This window comes from Pinus tabuliformis, chromosome 1_2, assembly GCF_031772625.1.
Source record: "Pinus tabuliformis cultivar Carrire ecotype Pingquan chromosome 1_2, CPIR1, whole genome shotgun sequence".
NCBI classification, from domain to species: domain Eukaryota; kingdom Viridiplantae; phylum Streptophyta; class Pinopsida; order Pinales; family Pinaceae; genus Pinus; species Pinus tabuliformis.
Window position 1 is genome coordinate 489,877,634 of NC_142298.1, and position 25,474 is coordinate 489,903,107.

Consider the following 25,474-nt stretch of genomic DNA (forward strand, 5'->3'; position numbering starts at 1 on the left):
CAAGACTCATGTTATAATGCACTTGTGAAGTACAAAGGGTGCATTACAATCTTAAATATGTAAGAAAAAGGGGTATAAAGGGGTGTATTTTAACCAACAACATAGTATTCTCCTCTAAGCTGATGAGGAGGTATTTTCATGGATAACAATTTCCAAATCTGAAGCAAGTTATCATCAATGAAGGTCTCTGGCTATGTCACATTCAACAGATAGAAACAATGGCAACAAATAGTTGTAGAGCATTTGGATTTCTCTTATATTGGATTTATCCACCTCACATGCTTCTTCTCTTAAAATATAGCCACTCCATAGGTCACAGTACCTCTTCTAAAAATAATGGTAGAGTTTGTTTTGAATAAACTTCAACGACTCACATTTGACTCTTCTTCTCCAAATGGAATTTCTTTTTTCATTAAATAAGAAACTTGATGGTGGGATATGGGACAAGAGTTTTATTCCTTATAACACCCAATGGGAGATAGAGCACTTGCAGATGCACTAGATTTTGCACTAAAGATGACATTATCAATTCCACTTCAATAGAATATAGACTCAAAATCTTTGATTCTAGTATCTCCATACAATATGATTCAACAATAAATAATTTAAGAACTTTGCATTTCCTACAATGTCACAGTTCCTTCATATGGCACTAGATGGAATAATAGAGGAAAATAAATGAAAATACAAAATATGCCTGAAATTATGATGGTTGTTAAGTTTTAGACTAAAGTGAATTGCAATGGTGTTGTGACTTGGTTGGTGGAAGTGGAAAGTTATTTAGGTGACTTAATGTTGAGATATCTGCAAATCCTATAATTTATTGAAGCAGATATTCTCACAATTTTTTCCTAGCATCGACAATTGTTATAGAGCAATATTTTTCTTTATGGATCTACATCTATGGGGAGTGAGTAGTTTTCTGAGATGAATTTTTCCATCCACTGTAGTTAACAAGTAACAAATTCACATCATCTTATTGAAAGAGTCGATGTTCATTTATATTGAAAACATTCTGGAGAGAAATAATCTCTGATAGCTTTTGACACTAGATTTCGAGTCAATAAGGACAATGAAGCTACTTATTTCAAGAGGTAGAAATGTGCATAAGGTCTTTGAATAAAAACACCTGCCAAAGAGCATCAAATTAAAAAAAAAAAAATATCTGAGGATGCCATGAATTTGTTTAAAAAAAAGATCAAATACCAACGGATTTAGATGAAATATTAAGTTATGTTCAAGTCCATGTCACAGTATTGTACACAAAGGTTATGGAATTCCATTAATTTTAAACTATGTAGGACAAGAGCTCTACTCCCGAAAGAAAAAAAAAATGGAGTTCGTGAAATAATTGAAGAAATGGACAAATTACAAGGTGAAGAGTTTGGGGAGAAATTAAATTCTTATTTTTTCATTTTCAACAAGCTTTCTAAGGTATGAAGGGCTATAAAGCAATTTGTTGATTGTATTGTATTTTCTATGGTTGTAGAAATTTTTGAGGTTACAATAATTGGATTGATTACCTTACGGTGCCTTACTAGTTGTATATGTATCCTCTATACACATTGCATCTGCACCCACTAATTACTCCTTCATCTAATACTATATGCTTAAGGTTATTCACACTGGGATGGAGACAATGGATTTTGTTCCAAATTTAGTTATCAATGGAAAAGAGCATATGTTCAACACAAATAAAAAGTTGTGATTTGGCCATGACTTGTAGCTTGTTGAGAAACATTTGTGGTAGTTTACACCATGAACTACAACTCTCCCATTCAGACATGGTGCATTTTTCTTTGTTCCAACCTGAACTCTCTTGACTAAGGTAGTGACAATTATAGCATTAGATGTGTCAGGAATTGTACCAGTCATGAATAATTTGATTATACACTTGAACATTATTACTATAACTATAGGCGATTTAGACCCTTGGCTTGAGTTTCATCATATTGTTGCTTCTATTGATATTTATAGAATGTCAAAGTTAGCACGCTTTTTCAACCACTATTGAGCAGGAAATCTACCAATTTACAAGTTTATACCTCGTGCAACTATTGGAATGAACCATTGATGGGAAATTTTGTTGATCAAAATCAATGGATTTGAAATAGGTCTTAACAATCAGAGTTTAAAATGAAGGCACATGTCTCAAAGTGGTATGGAAAAACCTCCTAGTACATAGATCTGCGGTCAGGGTTAAGTGCAACATACACTTGTCTCTCCTCCAAAATAAACACAAGGGTTGTGGAAAGTGGTTTCTGGTCTTTATGAAACCATCAAAGGATTATGATGTGTGCATGATGAAGACCACATGCCCGCTTGACATATATATATAGATATTCTCGGAAGGTTAAAAAACCCAAATGATTTGTATTGTATATTATAAAGCACGAAGGTTTTATTTTAGAAAACATTATATATATTTATATGTAGAAATTAGACTATAGATTTGTAGCTAATCATGAAGTTTTAATCAAAATCAAGATACAAACCTACTCCACTACTCTGCAACATTAATTCACAATTTAGAACAAAAGTCTCAGACATGTAAGAAGAAACAACACACATGCAATAAGTATTTTTATCTGGGGAAAGAAATCTACTAAAAACCCTAATGTCTACTTGCATTAATCGAATGACTATAGATGTATTACAATTTCTTTTCTCAACTGATCTTAGCTTGCAAGTGCACAACCTATCTCTCTACTCACTGAAGGCCTCTAACCCAGACTTAGTCAAAATATTTCCTCAACTTGAGCTCCTATTTCCTTGTGTTGTTCCTTGAGGAATTAGTCCCTATTATTTAGGAAATTCCTCTAATTGAATTGCGCAATTCCTTAGGTTGGTCATCTGACTACATGCAACACTTGTACACTCAAGACTAGTCTACAACTGATGTTACACTTCCTTGGAATCTCCAACTCAACTAGGTAACTCAAATTCTCCACATGCACTAGCTATTTTGGGATGATTGATCAGTTAATTGGATGATCAGTGAGTTTGAATGAAGTCCCACCGCTTAAATGACCTTCCACTAGTTCCACTAAAAGTTGGAACTAGTTTAACTGAAAATAAGCTGAGATAACTAACCATGATTGCTATAAGTTAGAAATCACGCATGCAGAACTGATCTCTAACTCCTCCAACTTGAATTTACTGAGTAAGCTTTGTGACACAAACCATGCCACACAAGTTAACATCATCCAATTTGTCCACTGATGTGGAAATTCAATTTTTCTCAATTTAATCAAGGAAAAATAAAATTAAGAATTTCTTGTTGCATTTTTCAACATTATATATATACTATTTAAAATTTTTAACTTTATTGTAAATATTATTAAAAGACAATTTTGTAACTATTTTAAAAATCAATTTTCAACCTGATAGAAATAGTTAGACTTAGGGAGAAAATAAAAGTCTGAAATCAACATTTGGCAAGGGTTCAAAGTCTGGAGTCTAAGAGACTTATGCAATGAAAAAAAAACTATCAGAAAGTAAATGATAAAAGGCCAGTTTGATTCCAACATTGGGTATATTGCATAGTTTTTTTCTCTCTATGTTTTTATCATTAATTGATGTTTTCTTCTATTGGTATGATTGTATGTAGTAGTAGGGTTTTAAGTCTTGATTATGATTTTACCTTGAAATGGTACTCATGTTTATGGTTTAAATCTTTTAATGGGAACTCCACCATGCCATAAATTCCTTCACATTTCTAGTTCTTTCACCATTGTTTCTGCAGAGTTTAAGTTTAGATTCTTAAATGTCCTAGCTATACAACCCTGTCCCTCTTTATCTTTCTTCTATGCATCTCTATGATTTAAACTTTGTGATCCTCAGTGGTCTATCCATTCTAGTCTTGAATGTTAGGATTTTGAACTTGAATAGTCATTGCACTGCTCATGGTCTCTTTCTCTGTGCATTTATTTAAAAGTTGTTATCATTTCTAGTAGATGTCCTAGGCACTGAACTCTTGAAGCCAAAGGTTGTCACCATGAGCCAACACCAATTGGTGCTATTTTGAGGGACATAAAATTAGGGTTTCATAAAATATCAAAGCTTGTTCTTGAGGATGACAAGAATCAAGCTTCAAGTTGTAATCTCCACCATTTATTTTCATCTTTGGTACTTTTTAATTTTTTGCATTTAAAATGGTATTCCTTGCATTATGTCGTAATAAGTTTTCTTTAGAGAATGAAGAAATGATAAAGCTACAAATCAATCCTCAAAGGTCTTATTTCATGCATTTTGATGATGCCCCTATTTATGATTCAGATGAAGGGTTGATTTTTTCAAAAGATGCTCCTGTTTATGACTCATATGATTAAAAGGAGGAGTTTGGTGTTGTTCATCAAGCGAACTTACTCACAGGTAAATTTCATGAAGGACCTAATAAAGATTTTATTTTTTTTGTTGGAAGGAAGAAAATGTGGTTTCAAAAACATAGGTAAGCAACTTTCAAGAATTTGGCCATACCCATTTCCTTTTCAGAAAAAATCAGTATTTGTGTGAGAAGCCCAAAGTTGAAGAATTAAGAAATAAAATGGTTGCCTTATAGAGAAAGATATCTCCATATAGTACAAGGAATTCTCAATTAAATTTTTTAATGATATATTTCATCAAGCAGTTACAAAATCAAAATAAAATCTTGAAGTTTTTGATCAGGATTATTTCTTCTTTCATGCTTATTATGATCCTACATCAGATTATATCGATTTTTTGGGTAGTCTGGAGGGATAAAAGATTTTGCAACTGATATCTATTCCTGGGTACGCACATATTCTTGTTGATGAGTGATTTACATTTATTTTATTCTTTTATTTTAAGAAACAAAAAAGAGATGGTATCAGGTCAAGCACCCAGAAATTAACACGCTGGCACTTGAAAGTTGTTTTTACTTGATTGAGGAAAGAATTGTTTATAGTAGGATCCTGTATATAAATAAACTAAATACTGAGCATTTAGTTACAATTTTCCAGAAGTTTTGTTTTAGTATTTTAGTTCATGAATAAGTGGTTATACTTCCAAAAATATAGATTTTAGAGGGGTTTCAAAAGTTTCAAAATCTCCAAAGATGATTGCAATAAGATTCAAAATTTTGACTCCATCACCCAATCATAAGGCATATGGTCTATTGTTCTCAGTGTTTTACAAGTAAAACATTATCCCTAGATGGAGCAAGATGTTGTAACCAAAATTTGCAAGGTAAAACTATGGTGAGTGACAAAGTTTGCTAATGTTGGAGCTGGGTTCTTTTGCCTCAAATGTTATTTATAAGACTCTCTTCTAATATGCTTTGAATCCTTTAGACTGGTCACCATATGCAATGGAGATTTTCAACACAAGTGTTTGCTCATTCTTTTTCTTTAGATGGTATTTCCAAATCTAAAGTAGGTTATAATCAACGAAGGTCTCTGGACATGTCACATTCAATAGATAGAAAGAATGCCAACAAATATCTATAGAGCATGTGGCTTTCTCTTTGATTGGCTTTATCCATCTCACATTCTTCTTCTCTTAAAATCCAAACACTCTAGAGGACACAAATACCTCTTCTAAAAATTATGGTAGAGTTTGTTTTGAATAAAATTCAACAACTAACATTTGAATCTTCTTCTCTAAATGGAATTCCCCTTTTTCGTGAAATAAGCATGTTGATGGTGGCATATGGGACAAGATTTTTATTCCTTCCGACACCCTATGGGAGATAAAGGATTTGTAGATGCTCTAGGTATTGCACCAAATATGACATTATCGATTACACTTCATTAGAATATGGGCTCAAAATCTTGGATTATAGTATCTCCACACAATGTGCTACAATAATAGATAATTTAGAAAATTTGTATTTCAACAATGTCACAACTGCTTCAAATGGAACTCGATGGAGGAATAGAGGAAAATAAATGAAACTGTAAAATATGCCAGATATTATGATGGTTGTCAAGTTTTAGACTAAGTGAATTACAGTTGTGTTTTGACTTGGTTGGTCCAAGTTAGTTGGGTGACTTAATGTTGAGATATTGGAAAAGCTTACAATTTATCGAAGAAGATATTCTCACAATTTTTTTTAGCATCGACACTTGTTGTAGAGAATTTTTTTGTGTTATGGATACACATCTATGGCGATCGAGTGCATTAAATTAAGGTAACTAAATTGTGTTATGTGCTACAGGTGTCTGAGATGTATTTGTCCATCCCCTATAGTAAAAAAGGAATAAACTCACATAATCTTATTGAAAGTGTCGATGTTCATTTATATTGACATTGTTTTGGAGAGAAATAAGCTCTGATAGCATTTGCCACTAGATTTTGAGTTAGCAAGGAAAATGAAGCTACTTATTTCAAGAGGCACAAATGTGCGTAATATATGTTGAATAAAAAACCTCCCAAAGAGTATCGAATTACAAACATTTCATCTGAGGATGCCATGAATGTGTTTAAAAAAGAAAAAGATCAAATGCTAGCAACTTTAGACAAAATATTAGTTTTTGTTCAATTCCATGTCACCATATTATACATAAAGGTCATGTAATTCCATTTGTTTTAGCTCCTAAATATAGCCCTTGGGTTTAGAAGAGGTCAATTCCTAGGACATCTTAGTCTCTATTTAAGATGATTTATTGATGCTTAGGAGATAAATGAAAATAAATTTAAATCTGCTTCAATTACCTTTCACAGAGGTAGATTCAAACATACACATAAACAATATAGATCATCCCAAGAATAAATGTCCAAGTCTGGTGGCATACACATAGTAAATGCAACTCAATTTGTCGTTATAGTAAATATGGGAAGGGGGAAATTAAGGAAGGAATTCAACATAGAGGGATGGACAGACCCAAAATCCTAAGTAATAAATCCCAGCAGAATTATGAAAGAATAAGGAAATGAAGTGCAGAAATTGTGGAGCGCATTTTAAGGTTTCTAGCTCAATATTTCATGAGTACATTCTGCTATACTATAACATACTAAATCTGTAGTCTCACAACTACTGTCTGCTAAATATAACATAAGTAAATACATGATTTATAAGTGAATCGAACAGCTACTACTTACACAATTTTTGAGGAAGAGAAAAACATATGAAACGACATATATAAAAAGAACATATACTACAAAATACTATGCTTTGAATCACCATATCTTCTTCATCAATCTTCAAAAATGGAATCCGTATCACAGGTTCAACACTATTAAAATTTGTATAACATTTGCCACCTCATGAACAAGTAATTGAACCAAAACTTGGAACCTCTTTCTCTGCAAACAAAACTCAGAATCTCTGAAAAGATAGAATTCAGATCCATGAGAACATAATTTCAGAACCCTTATAATGAGTTTCTTCCCTCTTTTTACAAGGAGAACCCAAGCAAAAAAACTTACAAAATATCTTCAAATGTTACAACTGTCTAAGCATGTGAATGACCTAATGATTACAAAACAGACCCAATTCTCTTCTTAAAAATGCAATTTATTTTTATAAAATAATGAAACATGAGAAATGTGGGGTGTCGTGATGGAAACAAAAAATATCTCCAATGCCAATTCCTTTGATTGCCTTTGATCGGGCCATTGTATCACTCCACAGTTACCAGCGATTTCACCTGTCCCTTTCTCCTTTAAATAGCTTGAAACTTCCCCTCATGGAGCTACACATGAACATGTGTAGTGGTGTTGAAGGTTCCCTGTGACATAGCTTCCGACCCATCTACCCCTTTATTACCTTAATGGTACACTATCAGAGTCCAATACTTCTCTTTTACATGGTGCAATTTCAGAATCGAGGTGCATCATAATTTTACTTAAAATGTTGTTACAAAAATCCAAAGTTTCGATGCCTTGACCCCTTCTGTGCTTAGCTTGTTATTTATCATATACCATAGAACCGTTGCTTGTGACCAAAGGCTTTCATACAATATAACATTCGAGATTTTAGAGCCCCCGTGCATCGTAACTTTATTTAAGAGAACGTTATGAATTACGAACTCTTGATTGGCTTTCATCTCCTTGATGCCCTTAGCCCCCTTCTTGTTTTTCCTCTATGGGGCCATTTCTTACGACCATGATGGGTGTAGTTCTTAGGTGTTACGGTATCAGAGCCTTCATTCATTATAACTCTATTAAAATAGAAGATACAAAATCATACTATCCTGATGCTCTTAGACCCTTTCCTATTAGCCTCCTTATCAAAACTCCACCATAGAACTTGGTGCCATGACCGCTTGACGCTTGCATTCTAAAGCCTTTGGGTTAATGACGGGAGCCTATCTCCCTTTGTAGTTGTGCTTTGCCCTTGGTTATTTTGAATGCTTGCGATTAAGTTCCTCTTCCTGTTAGAGATCCTCTCATTAGAACATATTCGAATTTGAAATTAAAACAAAGTTACGATGTCTCCCTCTTCTAATGAGCTCCATAGCACCTGGGTGCTTGGCCTTGGTTCTTTGGCCCATCAAAACCAAACGCCAACAACACATCAGAAGCCCCTCTCATCAGAGCTTTTTAAAAAAAATTTACAAAGGAGTTTTGATGTTCACCTCCAAATATGGTTCATAGCACTTAGGTGCTAAATCTTCTCTCCACTATGGGTTTGTTGGATGTGTCATGAACACGTGCTAGTCCGAATCAAAAACTCTTCTCATCAGGACCTTTTAAAAAATGTAATTTCAAAGGGGTTCCAAAAACTCCGACCTTCGATATTCTACATAGCACTTGGCTGCTCTGCCCTTTCTACATCCTTGGTCCTCCGAGTCCTCATGACCAAATGCCAATAACATCAGAGCCCCTCCATCAGATCAAGATTTTTTTATAAAACAATTTAAACAGGGGTTACGAAATATCTTTCCTACAAAAGGTTGATCTCCAAGATGTCATCACGTTGAGGTCATCCTCTCCACGTGGCACCTCCTAAGTGGTGACACGTGTCATCCATATTTGCCCCATTAGGTCCCCAAAAATGTCGAAACTAATTGCCACGTGTCCATTGTATGTCCATCTCATGTTGACTTCATCAGCCATGTCTGCTTCTTGGTGCCAAACACTAGTTGCCATGTGTCTTCTTTAGAGCAGAGACGAAAAGGCCCTTAGGTCTTCAGATTTTCAACGATTTCCTTTGTATTTCCTTCTCTCGGAAACCTTGGGATTATTTGAAGAATTTCAATTTCTAAGGAGTTACAAAACTCCAAGATCTCGATACCATTATGCTCTGAAGTCTTCTCCTTCCTATATCAAGTCCTGAGATGTTAAGGCTCCGATATGCCATTTCAGTGCTACTTTTAAAATAAACTGTCGAGGTCTCCCTGTTCCATCCTTCGATATCCCACAATCCCGATATACTACTTTCTAGTCCTTTCAGTATCATCTCTCGATATTTTGGTTCCGTTTTGATTTCAGCCTCCAAAATTTCGGCATTTTCTCTTGGCATTTCGGCACCCTTCTAAATCTTAATTCTGAAATTTTGGTTCTCCCTTTGATTTTAGCCTCTGATTTTCGGTCCTCTTTTATGGTTTTGGGACTTAGGCTCTCCCTTTTGGTTTCCCTTTGGAACACCAAGATTGCACCCATCCTTCCCTGTACTAGGGATGAAAAATAGGTCCATTTGACACAACTATAAGATGGTATGATAGGCGACAACACCATTAATGTTAAACTAAGTAGGAAAAGAAATCTCCTCTACAAGGACAAAAATGGAGTTCATGAAATAATTGAAGAATTGGAAGAATTAGAGGGTGAAGATTTTGGGGAGAGATTAATTTTTTAGTTTTTCATGTTTGATAGAATTCCTAAGGTATGAAGGGTTATTAAAGCACTTTGTCAATTGGATTATATTTTCTATGGTTGCAGAAAGTTGAGGTTACAAAAGTTGGATCGATTACCTTACAGTGCCTTACTAGTTGTATATGTCTTCTCGATACATGTTGCATCTGCACCCACTAATTACTACTTCATCTAATACTATATGATTAAGGTTGTTGGCCTTGAGATGGAGAGAGTGGATTTTGTTCCAAATTCGGTTATCGATGGCAGGGAGAATATGTTCAACATAAATACAAAGATGTAATCATTAAATAAATTTTGAGGTCTAAAATGGGTCTCCTAAGGATTATTTTAAAATAATAGTGGAAATAATAAAATAAGATTAGATTACATCATCAAATTTTAGAGGGAAAAGAGAAAAAACTATTTTTTCAACTTGTATTTTCAACTTATCTCCCTATGGTTTTACTAAAATTTCAAATAGGAGCACTCTTTGGATGAAAAATTTAATTCTTCATCCAAGGCATACCAATGTTGCATGCTTTTGATGGACCTCGCTACATGAAAAATGATAAATACATTAAAAATGTGATTGATATCACATTTTTTCATGTATTTCTCATTTTTTGTGTAGCAGGGTCCATTGAAAGTATGCAAAATGGGTACTCCCTGGATGAATAAATAATTTTTCCATCCAATGAGTGCTCCTACTTAAAATTTGAGTAAAACAATAGGGAGAGAAGTTGAAAATATGAGTTGAAAAAGTAGGTTTTTTTTTTTTTTTTTTTTCCTTTTTACTCCAAAAATGGTGAATCATCCCCCATGGTTGACATCATCATCTTGAATCTTATTGGTTCTTATAAGGTTAATTTTGGTTGTACGTTTTTGTTTTGAGGCCCATTTTAGGCCTCAAAATTTCTCTAATGTTTGCGATGACTTGTGACTTGTTGTGAAACATTTGTGGCATTTTACACCATGAACTACAACTCTCCCATTTGAATGTGGCACATTTATCTTTGCTCTGACCTGAACTCTCTTGACTGAGGTAGTGACAATTCTAACATTAGATGTGTCTTGAATTGTACCAGTCATGATTAATTCAATTATACACTTGAAAATTATTACTGGAACTATAGGTGATTAAGTCTCTTGGTCTGTGTTTCATAATGGTGTTGATGTTATTGATATTTAGGTCGATAGGCCTTTCTTTTGAATCAATCAACCTAGAATTTTTGTCTACCTTTTCTCTTTAAGCATGACATCTGTGCATCATATGACTATGACATCTGTCTAATTACAGTTCCAAATATTTCGCCCTCCCTCTTCCTATTACACCTTGTGTTATCCTTACCGCGCTTGCCAGGTCAATCACTACACTTGGAAATCCGTTAGACCCTCTTCTTGTTATGCCTTACGCCTTATGTCACCCTTGAAATGATTGCTAGGGGTTGATCCATGCATATGAAAGTCTGTTAGATGTTATTTGGTTGAGCGAGTCATGTCGATTCCGCTACAGTAAATGAAAATGAAACGTAGTCTCCCATCGGATATCAACAAGCCCATGATGCAACAATTTGTTAGAGAAGAAATGAAACCTAGTGGATATTTGATTAAGCCCTATGAAGGTGGAGGTTCTATAACTCATATTTTTGAATCATCTATTGTGCTTGCCTAAAAGGTTACAATGGCGGTAAGGGAATTATCCTGTGCCAATTACAGATTCTATGGTACTTCATTTTTTTGTTAAAATTTAAGTCAATTACATTTATAACAGAGGTCATCATATGGAGAAATTTTTTGTTTGTCTAACCTTTTTATTGATTGTCTTCTATTAATTAGGCCTTACGCCATCTGCATCAAATATCACATGAGGTTTCTTTTGATGTGGTCCTTGGTTGGGGAAGGAAACATGTTGCATTAAGGACATTTAGCCAGAGATTATGCAAGTGAGTGTTCCATTTAAGTTTGGTGTGTGTTTTCATTGTACATATCTTCATATCTATGTGTGACAAACAATCTTGGAATAATGTAGGGGTTTCAATGAGACATTTAATGGCTTCATACATGATGGGTGGTCTTTGATGGGAAATGACAGAATTGAGGATGTAACTATTCTCATCAATTCATCTCCAAGAAAACTATTCGGTCAACAATTTGCTTCTTCTAATGGACATCTTGCTCTTCGTGGGGGAATCCTATGTGCCAAGGCTTCTATGCTTAAAATTAAAAATACATTTAACAAAACCTCCATTTTTGACCAACTTCTCAAGGAAAACTTGTCGTCCAGATTGGTAGCTCGATCATTTCTAAGATGGTTCATCTGTTTTCCTGAAGCTGCGTTCATACTGGTAGTGGAGACAGTGTGTAATTCCCTTTTATGGTCTTCACCTTTATTGAAACATGGGATTGAAACACTATTTATGGTGTTTCAATTGAGAAAGGCAAGTGACGGGAATTTCTCAAAGCGTTTCAGGATTGGAGTCGGGGAATATCTTTTTATTCATACTCACAACATTTCAATTTATCTCCGGTGAATGGACATTTTATTAGTGCATCATAGGGAATGTGTATTTGTAGGATTACCAAGGGATTTCTGAGTTTACTGCTACTTTTTTCACTTCTGCTATTCTCAGCTTCATCAGACACTTGGGAAATCATAAGCTTGATCACCAAAGACAATTCACGGGAGGGAGGTAGTTCTGATCGGTATTGGCTGAGAGGGTTTAAAGGTATCCAATTCAGAATTCAAAACAAAAGAATTGACAAGGTTATTCGTTTGCTTTTTGCATATATTATGTCAATTTTATGTTTTTTTATTATGAATTGCATTTTTGGTTAGTTTTTGGACTGGGTTTTATGATGTATTGTGTCTCCAGATATCACAGAGTTGAACTTGTCACCAGTTTTTTTGGTTACCAAGTTTTGCATTATTGGATTGATCTATGAGGAGATATGAACCTTAACATCACATGAATGAGATACATAACCACTTTAACGAGGTGGGAAGGAAAGTTGAACCTTGCTCGACTCTTCTTTGCTAATACAACATGGGAAATTACCAATTTGTGACAATTTGTTGACGAGAATAATTAATAAAGACAACCTTCAAGGGAGCGGTTTTCATCAATAATTTGTAGGCAAAGTGATTTAATTTCAAGGCTCAGGCCTAACTCCGTGTTTATTAGACTTTCACATTGTAACCGTGGCTTGGGAGGTTTGGTTACACATTTTTTTATCAGCTTGATTCATCCATCGAGAATTTTGTTTATAATGGTCCTAATAATTTGAGCCACTCTCTAAATCACCTACATTACAGGGGTGAAAGGTATAACAACATTAATTTGTCTCTATATCTGAAGGCAGGTATTATCCATGAGGGTCTTGGCTCATAAACATTGGCCTCCTTTACATCGATCTTTGTTAAGTAATTGCATAATTAATGGAAATCAGTGCACTGCAACATTCCATGATAAGGCCACCTCATATTCTCTGATAAATAAAGACGAAGTGTATAAAATACTAGAATTTAAATTATTGTAACAAGTTTAAAGGTAGTTTAATAAACTACCTTCTAGTTTCTGTTGCACTGATCTATGATTTGATTGTTTTACATGAGGATTAAGCAAAAATAGAAGATTCGATTATAGTGATAGGTTTGATATCCTTCAGATCAACTCATCAACTCGTTTAAAATAGGAGAAAAGGCTCAAAACAACTCATCAGCTCATTTAAAAGAGGAGAAAAGGCTTAGAAACTCTACGAATTTTAAAGCATGTTAGAATGTTTGAATTGTTTCTATCATTTTTATAATTAGGAGCTTTGTAGGTGGTCACATTTATAGTACATAAATATTGTATGCGCGTGAATGCTTTCATGATGTCAAATAATAAAGGTAAAGTATGGAACAAGGAAAATAAGATTTTGAGAAAGGCCATTTGTGAATAGTCATGCCTTTATACACTTATGTACCGTTAAGGGAGGATTGGGTTCATACTTTAATAACGCTCTTCATTTCATTTGCATCTACTGTGTATGTTCGTTTCTCTTATTCATTATACTTCTGCTATACCATGTGTTTTCATTGCTCTTATTCACTATATTTCTTATGTTACTCTTTTCCATGGTCCCAATGTAGAATTTCAAGAGACTAGTGACAATTGGACTTTCTAACAAGCTAGTCTTTACAAGCGTTATTAGAACTTGACTAGTCATCGAACTAGTTGACTCTAGAAATTGGAACCAGATAAAAACCGAAAAAAAAATAAAATTAGACCACAAAACAGGTTGACCGAAAAATACAAAATATTCAAATTATGAAAAAAATCATATGCATCTATGCAAATCCAAAGCATTATACACAAATATACAAAGTTCCTTATAAATAGAAAAATTAAGAGTCCATATAACCCAATAAAACTGAGTACAATCCATATTTGAACCAAAATGCAATGTCACAGAGGTTGAAAATGGCCTCTAGAGTCCAAAACTAAGCATAATATTGATTAATAATAGCCCAACAAATTAGGAAAATCAAGCCTTGACTCTTCTCTAATCCATCCCAAGAATATTTGAAAATAAACCATTGATTAATATCCAAATTATCTCAAGGAAATCAATGCAATAACTTTTTGAAGCAGGTTGTCAATAAACTCTCCAAATCAACCCAAGAAAATCAACACAAAAACTCTTTGAAGCAGTTTATCAATCAACTCTTTAAATCAGCCCAAGAAACTCAATCCAAAAGTTCCAAATTGTTCAAATGGATTATGTGAGTGAAATGGAGGGAGGCATAGGGTTAGGTTTAATGTAGACACATTTTTCATCTTTTTACTTTTTAAATTTTAATAAGAAGATAAACATGTGAAGGTAATTCTGAAATTGGTTGAAGAAGATGCAGATTCATTTGCCAAGAAGGTAGAGATGTACTACAAGAAAAGACCTAAGCTCGTGAACCAAGTCGAATAATTTTATAAAATGTATCGTTCATTGGTAGAGCGCTACAATCACCTAACATGTGAGCTTAGAAAAAACATGCCATCTAATCTTAAAAAGCACTATGGTCTAGATGATGATTCACCTCTAGGTTCTCAACACGACACAAAAATGGAAAACAAAAAGAGACCAGCTGGGTTTGATTTCTTCCATGGGTCTAGAAGCAGTGATGATTCTAAGAAGGGTGATGGTAGTAGTGATGACAGGTCTTCAATCAGCAGTTCAGATGAAGAATCTAAAAAATCATCAAAGCCTCACGTTGAATTTCAGATGTTAAAGGAGGAGAATGAAAGATATAGAACTGAATTTGATAAATTCCAATAAGAGTATAACGTTCTTGAACAAAAGAATGACGAGTTGTAAGAAGTCATATTACAACTTAAAGAAGAAAATGAAATCCTAAATAATGAAGCGACAGATAAGTCAGATTACATGTTGAATCGAATCTATAAGAGTAGATTGCTGAATTGCAAACTAGAAACAGTGAGTTGGAATCTCAGATTAGGTCAATGGCCATTCAAGTAGAGCAATCTAGAAGAAGCAATGACATCTTGAACAAAGAAGACGATGAATTGGATGTGGGTTTGCAAGGTCCAGGAAAAATGGCCCGTGAGCTTGAAACAAAGAGTCAAGACATGCAGAAAAAGTTGCATAGCTCACAGGAAGAGAGTGATGCTCTAAGACTTGAATTTCAAAGGTATCAACAGGACAATAAATGGTTGAAAGAAAAAAAAATCACAAACTAGAAGTTGATATTGAAAATATGAAATACAAACTGTCAGAGATGCATGAAGAAAATAATATATTGAGTGTGCAGAATGAAACAAGAAATCAAAAACTATATGATGTCGAGTCAAAGATTATATATGTACGAGAAGAAAATGACAATCTTATAAAGGAGAAAGAACAACTTGAATGAGAGTTGTCACTAAGAGGCAACATACTGGAAGGAATGGAGGAAAATTTAAATAATTTGAAAGAGAAAAATCAAATGTTGCCTGGAAAGTTAGATGCTTCAGCTAATGTTCAGATTGAAACCCTCAAACAATCAATTTTTGGCTTGCAAGACCAAAATAAAGCATTGTCAGATTAGTTGCATATATATATATATATATATATATATATATATATATATATATATATATATATATATTCAAGAATTTAGATTTTTTTTCCCAAAATAAATATGAATAAAATTTATTTTATATAGAAATTTAAAATTTTCCATGTTCCTCACCTTATATGCAAATTTTTTACATAGTAATTTTGGTATGAGTCTTATTTTTGCAATAGGATTTATCAAGAATTCAATATGGTGGTGAACCTAGCCAAAATGGACATATGCAGTTATTGAATTGTTTTTTATATGTCCAGGTCACAAGTAACTTTATAAGATCTTTTGACAACTTGATGTTATAAATAAACATTGTCAAAAGATAAAATCTTCAATTAAACATTAATATACTATATCTTAATATTGAGAGGAGATTTGAAACCAAAAATATAGTTTATAAACATTAAAAAATACACTAAAAAAACTTAAATTTAATATATCAATTGTTATTTACTTGATTATGGGAACTAAAGTACAAGTTCTTCAATTTAAAAAACCTATCGGCGTCTCCTTGCACCTTTATAACACCACCAAACAATAGCTTTATTTTAAATTAAAATGTATAAACATTAAAACAAACATAAATATATTTTTTATAGTTTTCAATTAGGGTGTGGGTAATAGTTAGTTTTAATTAAAGTTGGGATCTAATGTATGACTTTTCATCTTCAAAGGTTGACCTTGCTACTTTTGAAAATGCAAAACATATGGCATACATGTCTACAAATGTCTTTCTCATACAACTTTTCCAAATTAACAAACCTATCGGCCTCTCTTTGCACCTTTTGGGGCAATTGTTAGTTATATAATGTCAAATTTGGAACGCTTTTTCAACCACTATTGTGCAAGAAATTTATCATTTTACAGTGTTATACCTCTATTGGAACGAATCAACGACGAGAAATGTTGTTGACTGAAATCAATGGATTTGCAACAGGTCTAAGCAATCAAAGTTTAAACAAAAGGCACCAGTTGCAAAGTGGTATGGAAAAGCCGCCTAATACATAGATCTACGGTCATGCTCGATTGCAACAGTCCCTTCTCTCTTCTCCAAAACCATCACAATGAATGTCGTAAAGCATTTTTTGGTCTATATGAAACCAACACACACACACACACAGATATATATATATATATCTTTCTCTCTCTCTCTCTCTCTCTCTCTCTCTCTCTCTCTATATATATATATATATATATATATATATACACATATACATATACATATACATATAGGCTTGTAAGGTTAAAATCTCGAAATATTTTTATTGCATATATAAAGCGTGAAGGTTTATTTTTTTATTTTTTATTTTTGTATCCTAGACAAACCCAAATATTTGCCCAACACGTAACTACTAGAAAACCTCTGGGGGTTTACAACCTATCCCTCTCTTCATAAACCGGGTCACAACCGGGGGATTTGAACCTTGGATCTCTTAGTCTTCATAGATTTCACCTTACTTTGATCACCAATTGAGTTTCTCCCCTAGGATGCAAAGGTTTTATTTTAGTAAGATGACAAACATTAAATAGTATATATATTTACATATATAATATTTAAAAACTATATCTTTATATAAATATTACTAAAAGACAATTTCATAATTGTTTTCAAAATCAATTTTCAAATTGATAGAAACAATTAGACTTAGGGAGAAAATAAAAGACTGAAATAAACATTTGGTAAGGGTTTAGAGTCTGGAGTCTAATAGATTTACATAATGAAAAGAAATCTCTTTGAAACTAAATAATTAAAAGCCAGTTCAATTCCAACATTAGGTATGTTGCAGTATTGTTTTTCACTCCATGTTTTTATCATTCATTAATGTTTTCTTCTACTGGTATGAGTGTGTGTAACAACAGGGCTTTTAAGTCTTGATTACAAATATACCTTGAAATGGTACTCATGTTTCTGATTTAAATATCTTAATGGGCACTCCACCATGCTAGAAATTCCTTCATATTTCGAGTCCTTTGATCACTCTTTGTGCAGAGTTTAAGTTCATATTCTTAAATGGTTGAGCTAAAACCTTGTCCCTATTTGTCTTTCTTCTATCCATATTTGTAATTTAAACTCTGTAATCCTCAATGATTTGGCCATTCTGGTCTTGAATGCTAGGTTTTTGAACTAGAATAGTCAGCGCTCATGGGCTCTTTCTCCGACCATTTATTTAAAAGTTTTTATCAATCTCAGTAAATGTCCTGGCACTGATCTCAGCTAGAGGTTGTCTCTAGGAGCTGAAAAGATCCTTGGCCTATAAGTCAGATATGGCCACCATTAATTGGTTTTAGGTAGCGGTAATGATTTTAGGGGCCTAAACCGTAGTAAAAGACAAAACAAGGGCATTAGGAAAGAAAATAAACCTTCTAGACCTCAAGTGCTTTGAACAAGGCCTCGAATTACGACACAAACCCCCTCTCATTAGGGTCATTTTCCTCTAAGTAGTGCTTCAATTGTGAACATGCATTTTTGTGTAAATGAGATGAACATATGAGCCCTAGATTATGACCAAGAGAGTAAAATAGGTCATATGATTTAAAAATAATGAAGATTTTTTTTGAAACATGTTATGTGAAGGAGTTTTACATTGTTATAATTTTTATGTAAAAATAATGCAGCCTTGTTCCCACAAATTAAAAGAAGATGGGGATGTCCTTTTTCCTTGTATGGGATGAATTGGCCACTTAAATTCAGTTTTGGAGTGATAAACTTAGTGGCTTGTGCCAAATTAACAAATGGAAACTCTTTTTCTAGCTCATTATCAGTATTCTCCATTTTTAAAATAAAATCTCTATATTCATCACCAATAAACCCACACATATTGATATGATGATATAAAAAAATTAATATATATATATATGTATATAATCTACAGTTATTTATTCATTTTTATTTTTATATATATCATAATTCTAAATTATAAAGTTCTCTTCATCTATCATAACATTTCTTTGCCAAGCACATAAAAAGAACAAATTATATAGTGCACAAATGCAAATCAAAATCTAAACACTAGAAATTATCAATTTTAAGTCCAATTTTAACATTTGATTTCATAATTTCAAGGTTTCATTAACTTTATTTATATATATATTTCAAAAAATCATATCCCTTCATAATTTCAAGGTTTCATTACCTTTATTTATATATAGTTCAAAAAATCATATCATTTAAATACTAATGTCATATCTTAACATAAAGATATCCATGAATATTGTAGCATTATTTTAAAAAACAATTTTTTTTCATAACTTTTATATATATATTATTTTATCTGATCGAATTTTATTACATCTAATAAGTTTTATATATATATATATATATATATATATATATATATATTATTTTATCTGATCGAATTTTATTACATCTAATAAGTTAGACCAACCCTAATTGAGTTAATGAATTATACACTTAAAGATACATTAAAAATATAGGGACAGATATCTATAACTTGTACTGAACGTAGAGAGGTTTATTTAGACATTTATTAGTCTTTTGAATTACACATTTTTCAATTTAATAATGTGTTTGGTTGTTGATTCTCTATGGGCCGTGAAGAGTGATAGTATTATCCAATTGTTGATCCTTTTGGGAATATTATCCGATTTTCTCTCCCCCATTCGCGTGGGTTTGAGCTATTTTTTATAGCATTATTTGAGTTTGAGGGTAAAATGAAACATGGATAAATGGTAAAAGGTTTTGTATTATATATAAAACTAAGCTCCGTATGAATTTATCATGGTCAAGTTTAAGTTTCACTTTGTTTATAATGTAGTTAACAAAAATATTAATAGGGACAAGATTGTTAGTTCTTTTATTCCATGTTGAAGAGAATTTATTATTATTATTAATAATATTTTGGACAAATTTACTTTATGAGTTTTAAAATTATTATTATTTTTTCTTAAGTGAAAGTTGTTTTTGGATTATTAGAAGTTTTAGAGTTTTTTATTAGAATTTGGTAATTTTTTTTTGTTAAATTTTGAATTTTGTTGTGTAAATTGGGTTTTTAACTGTATATATGGATTCAACATCTTGAATGTTTTTTGGGGCATTCTAATTGTGGAGAATTCACAACTCAAACTCAAACTTGTGATTCCAACAAATTCTTGTCGGGTTATAGGACAATTAGATTAGAAAATAGATTGGAAAAGCCTCCAAAACGTCTAACAAATAGACTACAACTATAGTAAAACATTTTCTTATTTTGTAAATAAAAAATACTTTTGATATTGTATTCTTTTATTTACAAATATATATAAAATAAGTTTAAGGTTCAATTTTTGTGATGGCCTAACCTAGAGGCATGGGACACTTTGAGGTAGCGGTCAAACATGTAATTGCACCTAAAGATACTATATTAAATAGTTTCATGTCCCATGCACACATGAGTGGATTAAAACCCACCCCATGCCCACCTTAATTTTTAATACATAAGGATAATGGTTTAATCATTTTTTAGGGTTTTTTAAATAAATGAACTAGGGTGGTTTGCAAGGTCTGACTATGTCAATGTGCATAAGTAATTTCCTTTGCATTGTTGTCACATTGGTTTTGCTCTTAATCCATCTTGTGCATAGTGAGAGTGGCCATGGAAAATGCCTCTAGAGGGGAGGCAAAGCCCTCCTTCAAGAATGTGGTCATAGGGGATGGAGGTTCTAGTTCAAGTCGTCATATACATGCATCCCATTGATCTATTTTAGCCACAAATCCTGTAGATGGAAATAAAGATGATCCTCCATTAGGGGTGATTTAAGAAAACCATATGCAAGGGTGCTACCTCCCTAAGGCAGTCAATGATCCAACATATGAACTAAAATTAAACATAATTGAGAGCTACATCTACCATATGAAGGATCATGCATTAGTATTCAAGTTCATCGACATTTGGCTAATGGAGAGAGCATTGATTGGATGGATGCAACAAAAATGGTAGCTGAAGGGCCACATTGATCTTGATTTGGGAGTAAAGGGTTTATTCACAGTGATTTTTGCAAATTTGGAAGACAAAAATAGGGTATTCAAGAATGACCCAAATTTTTTCAATAATGTGGGGTTATTTGTGAAATTCTGGCAACAAAGGCACAACCTAAAAAAGGAAAAAGATTTGGCAGCCCCAATTTGGTTTTTCCTATTTGGTTTTCCAAAAGAATATCAGCGGGAGGAAATTTTAGAAGGTAATGGAAACATGATTGGAGATTTGTGAATATATTGAAAGTGACCAAGTGAGGATGCTACACCTAATATGCGAGGGTATGTGTGTGTATAAACATCTCCTAGCCATTATTAGAATCGATCGAAATATCCGATGATGATGAAGTTTGAAAACAACCTATAGATAATGAAAATATATCGTTTATATGCCACAAGTGCCATGACTACGACCATCTCTTCAAGGACTGTCCCTAGAATCTCACAGGGACAAAAAAAGAAAATCAACAAAAAATAGATCATGATGGTTTTGAAAATTTCCAACCTTGTCGGAAAAACCCTCAAGGGCAACACTAGAGGTGCCCCTTCAATCCAAAAAATATTATGAGACATTCACTAGAGAAGAGCAAGAAATGCTAGATCATGTACATCGTTCAGAAACAAATCAAGAGAAGGGAAATGAAAATCCAAAGGTCAAAGCTCATAAGAGAAAAGTGCAATAGGAATCCATAAAGAATACACAAATAAACGAAATTAATATGGCAAACGTACAAGGAACATGGAATGTTGATGGGTCAAAAGACATGTATATGAATGACATCACACTCTTGGACCTCATTGAAGAATTGACAAGTAAAGACCGAAGAAAGATGCCATATCAACAAACATATTTGAACAAATTTACTAATTTAATGAGAACTGTACCGAGTTCTCATTTTTTTAGAGGTCGTAAAAAGTCATGATTTTCATGCCGATTTTGAAAAGTGTTGATGCAACATCAACCTTTTTTTTGGAGCATATTTTTGAAACTTTAAATTTTCTTATGTATTAAGTATGGATTTTTTTTTTAAATGTTAGTGATTTTCATGTTCATTTTGAAAAGTGTTGATGCAACATCAACCCCTTTTTTGTAGGTTTTAACCCCATATAGAAATTACCTGCATACGAATTCTAAAACACAGAAAATAAACAATGTGAGAGCATAACACATAAAACACATATACACAGATATTTTCCCCTGGATCCCAAAATCGGGACTACCAGCTTGATTTTTCATTATATTCCTTTCAATGTTACAATACATATTTATACACGCCGAAGCATCCAATACCATGGACTGAAAACCTTCGTGTCCAAAACCATGGACCGAAAACCATAGGTGGGTTTGCCCAACCTAATATAGGGTCCAAAAAAAAATTTCCCGAGGCGCTGCCCTAGACCCCATAGAGGGGGGCTACCTGCACCCCTCAAACCCCCTTGTTACCCCCCCGCTGCGCAATTGGTGCAACGAAGGGGGGGCTCCGCCCCCCCTCTAACTCCCCAGTTCACTACGTAGGTTAGTCGTGGAAAGAATATAACACAACCCAACAATCTCCCACTTGTTGTTTTCTTTCCACAGGGGGCCACAGGAGAGCTTAGTCATTTTTCCAGCCCTAAAATGCCCATTGTTTCTCTACACCAAGAGAACTTCTCAGAGCTCACAGATTTTGTTAATGCATCCGCAATATTCTTCAAAGTGTCCACCTTTACCAGCAACACCCTTTTGTCTTCTATCATATCCCTCACAAAGTGATACTGAACATCAATGTGCTTTGTCTTTGAATGGTAAGCAGGGTTCTTTGCCAAGAAAATTTCACTTTGGCTGTCACAGTCTATTCTTATAGCTCCCTGTACTAAACCCATACTTGAACATAATCTCTGCAACCAAACTGCTTCCTTGCTTGCATGAGTGGCTGCCATGTATTCTGCCTCTATAGTTGATAGTGCCACTACAGATTGTTTCTTACTCATCCAACTGACTACGCCTCCAAATAGGTTAAACACATACCCACTTGTAGATCTTCTCTGATCCAGATCTCCAGCCCAGTCTGCATAAACAAAGCCACGAATATCCAACACTCTGTCTAATCCTGGTCTTCCTTGGTAGCACAAACCATAATCACTAGTGCCACGTAAATACCTAAAAACCCGCTTCACTGCTGTCCAGTGCTCCTTCCCTGGTTTTGACATAAACCTGCTCAATACTCCCACTGCAAGTGCAATGTTTGGTCTAGTACAGACCATTGCATACATCAGGCTACCGACTGCACTTGCATATGGAACACAGGACATATCCTCTTCCTCTTCTTGTGTCTTAGGACACTATTCAACAGATAACTTTACACCTACAGGAATAGGAACCTTCACCGGTTTACTTTCCTGCATATTAAACCTCTGCAGTATTGTCTCGACATACTTCCTCTAGTTTAATCAAAGCTTCCTCTTTGCTTGATCTCTTTTAATTTCCATGCCCAAAATATAGTTTGCAGCACCAAGATCTTTCATGTCAAATTTGGAGGACAATTAGGTCTTCAAATCCTGGATAATTTCTTTGTCATTTCCAACCAGCAACATATCATCCACATACAAGACCAAATAAATAACATGGTCACCAATTAATTTAAAATACACACAGTGATCTGCTTTACTTCTGGTGAAGCCAAGTCCCCGTATAAATGTATCAAATTTCTGATACCACATCCTTGGTGACTGTTTTAACCCATACAGAGACTTATTTAACTTGCATACCAGTTCTTTCTTGCCCTTCACTGCAAAGCCTTCAGGTTGCTTCATGTAGATCTCCTCTTCCAAATCCCCGTGAAGAAATGTTGTCTTCACATCCATCTGTTCTACCTCAAATCCAAAAGCAGCATCAACAGATAAAAAACCTAATAGAAGTTACCTTGGCAACAGGAGAAAAAATATCACCAAAATCAATTCCCGGCACCTGGGAATAACCTTTTGCTACCAACCGAGCTTTGTATTTCTCCACCTTTCCGTCTGCATTTGTCTTCTTCTTGAACACCCATTTGCTACCAATGGATTTCCTTCCAGACGGCAACTCCACTAGATCCCAAGCCTCATTTTTGTGCAAAGATTCCATTTCATCAACCATGGCCTCTTTCCAAAGTTTTCCATCCTCTGAATCTACTGCTTCCTTCACAGTTCTGGGATCATCATCAGTAATAGATAAATCAAAATTTGAATAGAAAGCAGATGGACTATACCTTTCTTGTTGCCTTCTTTCTCGAACTCATCTTCTTACACCCGGAGTTTGTGGCTCTTCATCTTCTGATTCCTCCTTTGCTGTAGAGTCTGATTCTTCCTCCTTTATCTCAAACTATATCTTCTCAGGTTCCTTTGGTTGGACTTCATGTTTAATAACATCTTTCACCTCTCTAAACACCACATCTTAGCTGTACACAACCTTCCTTATTGCTGGGTTCCAAAGCTTATAACCCTTTAAACCATCCTTATACCCAATAAAGATGCACTTTTCATATTTACTATCCAACTTGGTTCGTTTCTCCTTTGGAACATGTACATATGCATCACATCCGAATACCCTTAGATGTGAAAGAGAGGGTTTCTTACCAGTCCATACCTCTTGTGGAGTCTTATCCTCCAACGCTGATGAAGGTGATCTGTTGATCAGGTAACATGCTGTCTCCACCGCCTCTGCCCAGAATTCCTGTCCTAACCCGGCACAACTAAGCATGCTTCTTGCCCTTTCCATCAACATCTTGTTCATTCTTTCTTCAACTCCATTTTGCTGAGGTGTATATGGAGTAGTCTTCTGTCGTGCTATACCACACTTCTTACAGAATTCTTCAAATTCCTTACTGCAAAATTCTCCACCATTATCTGTCCTCAACACCTTTATCTTCTTCTCTGTCTGGTTTTCCACCAAAGCCTTGAATTCTTTAAACCTGTCAAAGACTTCAGAATTCTTCTTAAGGAAATATATCCTTGTATTCCTTGAGAAGTTATCTATAAATGATACATAGTACACATACTTACCCAGTGATGGAACCTTCACAGGTCCAAACACATCATTGTGCACAAGCTCTAATATCTGTTTCGCCCTCTTACCACCAGAGGGGAAACTCACCCGATTTTGCTTCTCATATACACAATTTTCACAAAAATCAAAATCCAGAGAGCTATTACTCATACCTTCTACCATACCTTTACCATGAAGTATTCGCAGGCCCTTCTCTCCAATATGTCCAAGCCTTTGATGCCACAAATGGTCATCTCTCCAGAGACCACTAGATTTTCTGCTCCACTTTCAGGAACCACAGAACTGTTGCACCCATCAATAACAATGCTTCCTTGCAGCTTGTACAAAGTTCCAATTCGAACTCCCCACATCAATACCAGTGCTCCCCGAACCATTTTGTAGGTATCCTTCTCAAACACTGTTTTTACACCTGCATCATCCAGCTTGCTTACAGAAATGAGATTTCTGGCCAATGCAGGAATATGCAGAACACCAGGAAGTGTTCTAACCCTTCCACCTTGCAACTTCAACTTTATTTTTCCACGACCAACGATTCTAGCCTTCCTATCATCTCCTAAGAAGACATCACCACCATCGTATTTCTCATACTCGTAGAACCACTCTCTATGGGGAG